Source organism: Rhinopithecus bieti, unplaced genomic scaffold (assembly GCF_001698545.2).
Source record: "Rhinopithecus bieti isolate Rb0 unplaced genomic scaffold, ASM169854v2 repeat_8744, whole genome shotgun sequence".
Lineage (NCBI taxonomy): Eukaryota > Metazoa > Chordata > Mammalia > Primates > Cercopithecidae > Rhinopithecus > Rhinopithecus bieti.
This window is the reverse complement of record NW_016833404.1, coordinates 1-3,627: the sequence shown is the minus strand read 5'-3', so window position 1 is coordinate 3,627 and position 3,627 is coordinate 1. Positions and strand designations below refer to the sequence as shown.

The 3,627-nt window shown below is 41.9% G+C and overlaps 1 pseudogene across 1 annotated transcript; it reads left to right on the top strand.

Moving 5' to 3' along the window:
• The first annotated feature begins 1,228 nt into the window (after nt 1-1,228).
• Nucleotides 1,229-2,309, top strand: LOC108524619 (39S ribosomal protein L18, mitochondrial pseudogene; annotated as a pseudogene). Its single transcript, XR_001884097.1, has one exon. The product of XR_001884097.1 is annotated as a 39S ribosomal protein L18, mitochondrial pseudogene (transcript).
• The last annotated feature ends 1,318 nt before the right edge of the window (nt 2,310-3,627 follow it).

The window sequence follows — 3,627 nt, the reverse complement described above, 5'->3', positions numbered from 1 at the left end:
GGGTGAGAGGGGGTCAAGGGATAAAAGAATACACATTAGGTACAGTGTACACTGCTCTGGTGATCGATGCACAAAAATCTCAGATGTTGCCACTAAAAAACTTATTCATGTACCAAACACCGCCTGTTCCCCACAAAAACCTATTGAAATAAAATAAAGAAGGGTAAAGAGGAACCAGAAAAAGAAATTGAAAAGCAACCAGTAAAGGAGAGTATGATGTTCACAAAGCCAAAGAAAAACATTATTTCACGAAAATGGTGGCCAACGTTATCAAATGCTGCTGAAAGTTGACATGAGACCTGATAATCAGCCATTGGATTTAGTAAAGTGGCTAGCCCTGATGACCTCACAAGAGTCTTTTGGGTGAAGTGATCAGGAGAAAGCTTGACTGAAAGGGATTTCTGAGAGAACAAAGTAGAGGGGTTGAATGCAGTAAGCACAGACAACAATTTCAAGAAGCTTCACTCAAAAAAGGAATAGAGAAAAGGTAAGTAGTTATAGAGGAAGTAGAGTCAAGATCGCTGTGTTTAATGTTTTATAAGATGAGAAAAACTAATAGTATGTTTGTGTGCCAATGGAAATTATCCACAGAGAGGGCAAAATTGATAATGTAGGAAATATGGGGAAGTATTTCTGGAATAATGTCCTTGGGTTGGAAGTTAGAAAAATAAATATTGGGAGCTGGGGTGTAACCGGAGGGGCGGGACCTTCTCCAAGGTAGAGTTGAGGTTCTGAGCGAGTCTTGTGTTTTAGCTTTAGTGTCTTTTCCTCGTCCCTGCTCGGGGAGTGTAAGGCAGATCGGCCGGCTTTGCTCCAGGCCTCAGGAATATAAGTTTAGGGGCGCGAACCTGGGTGGGACGGGGCAGTTTTTCCAGCGGGCCGTAGGAGAAAATTTTTGGTTCGAGGAAGATAACCACCCTTTTTAAGGAGAAAACTGCACCATGCCCTGCCTCATTTCTACGCGGTGCCCAGTAGGGGTGTATGTGGACCAGTCAATGACCGCCCAAGATCTCTTAGTAGACAACTCAAATAAGGTTAGGTGACGTTGTGGGTGCCTTTGACCCTGGACTTAAGCAAAAAGCGTGGTCGTGGGCGTAGCTACGAGGTGATTGGTGGGTTCCAGGGCCTGCGTGCCCCTCGACGTGAGCAGTGATTGGCGGTGCCGGATAACAGATCCTTCACCTGACCACTCAGTGGCAGGGGACTTGCTACTTCCCGGTCCGGGCGTCTGGCGTGGAGAGTTTGGGGATCTACAGAAACCAAAGGCTTTTCCCTGACTTCATGTGACTGCGGCCGGCGAGCGAGTGAGTCGTGCGTGAGGAATAAGAGGCAAGGCTTTTCCGAGATTGTCTCAGCGATGGCGCTTCGGTCGCGGTTCTGGGGGTTCTCCGTTTGCAGGAACCCTGGGTGCAGGTTCGCAGCCCTCTCAACCAGCTCCAAGCCGGCGGCGAAACCTGAAGTGCACCCTGTGGAAAATGAAGCTGTCGCCCCAGAGTTCACCAATCGAAACCCCCAGAACCTGGAGCTTCTATCTGTAGCCAGGAAAGAGCGGGGCTGGCGGACGGTGTGGCCCTCCCGTGAGTTCTGGCACAGGTTGCGAGTTATAAAGACTCAGCATCATGTAGAAGCACTTGGGGAGCATCAAAATGGCAAGGTTGTGGTTTCAGCATCCACCCGTGAATGGGCTATTAAAAAGCACCTTTATAGTACCAGAAATGTGGTGGCTTGTGAGAGTATAGGACGAGTACTGGCACAGAGATGCTTAGAGGCGGGAATCAACTTCATGGTCTACCAACCAACCCCATGGGAGGCAGCCTCAGACTCGATGAAACAACTACGAAGTGCCATGACAGAAGGTGGTGTGGTTCCACGGGAACCTCGGAGAATCTATGAATAAATGAATAAATGGAAGCATTAATTGTTTTGAACATGTAAATATAAAACTGTCAGCCACTACAGCCATCAAAAGAGACCATCTGGAAGAATAGCCAGCTTGGAAGTTTTACAGCAATAATGTTGCAGTGGAATATTATTTTAGTTAAGGTCATCCTCCTCCCCTTTCTGTTTTTTTAAATCAAGAACTGCATTCTGCCCCCGTCTTGGGCTTCAGAAGCATCTGAGAAAAGCAGTCGTCAATAATAATTAACTTTCAAAGGGCAAGTCAGAAGTTGTTTATAAATTACAAAATAAAGGCATGTTATGAACTCTTAAAAAAAAAGAAAAATAAATATTGACTTTAGATGATAAATCATTCCATTCATCCATAGTAAGTGGCATATGAATATATGAGCACAAATGCAAGTGGATGGATAGATGTGTTCTTGCCAACTCTTAAGGTTACTTTCATGAAATAAGGCAGCATGGTACTTTTCTCCACTTAAAATTTACAAAAGTTAATAATGTCATATAGAATTATGTGGAATTCTTGAAATATTCAGTGATTAAAAGAATATTTACTGAAACATATGTTTTGCCACATATTTTTCTACGCACTGGAGGTAAACCAGAGACAAGTTTCATACTTTTGTAAAGTGAGGACAAACAGATATATATCACAGGGCACACAGCAAAGCCAGCTTTCATAGGGAAGTGAGGAGTCAAGTTCAGAGACAGCAGGCCCCTGGTCCACCATTCTCTCAATATCTACAGAACTGGGGTTGTAGGGGGGATGGTTGGAGGTCCTCTAGTGACTAATTTGAACTTGCCATTCCAGATTCATCTCTCATTCAGTCTTTGACTACATACTTAGCTTCCGTGACTGCAAATCTAACCACCCCAGTACAAAACTACACTGACATTCCCATGTGTACTGGTCTGTTTGTTTGTTTGTTTGTTTATTTTATACTAACTCCTTAGCCTCAAAGCCCTATTCCCCTTCTCATAGCTTACCATTATTTTAAGACCCTACACAGATAACACGTCTTCAGAACCTTTCTTCAAATAAATGTATAATCTTAAGGTTTACAATTAAAAAAAAAAAAAGACTTGTAGCTGTTTAACAAGAGAGATAAAATGAGGTAAAATGGAATGATAAAAGTATTTGATTAATTCAAAGGAAAATGGAAAAAGGAAATAAAAAATGGATGAGATAAATAGAAAACATATGCAAGATGAGTGGCTCAACCTAATCATATCAGTAATCACATTAAATGTAAACAGTCTAAATACCCCAACTAAAAGGCAGAGAGTGTCATTAAAAAACTAAGACCCAACTATATTCTGCCTATAAGAAATGCACTATAAATATAAAGACAAATACGTTAAAAGTATAAAGATGGAAAAAGATATATCATGCTAACACTAGTCAAAAGAAATTTAGAGTGGCTATATTAATATCAAAATAGATTTCAGAGCAAAGAATTATTTCTAGGAATTAAAGGTTATTTCATACTGACAATGTGGTCAGTGAAGAAGATACAACAATCCTAAATGTTTTTGTACCTAATAAAGCTTCAAAATGAATAAAATAAAAACTAATAAAACATCAGCCAGGGGCAGTGGCTCAAGCCTGTAATCCCAGCACTTTGGGAGGCCGAGACGGGCAGATCACGAGGTCAGGAGATCGAGGCCATCCTGGCTAACACGGTGAAACCCCGTCTCTACTTAAAAAAAATACAAAAAACTAGC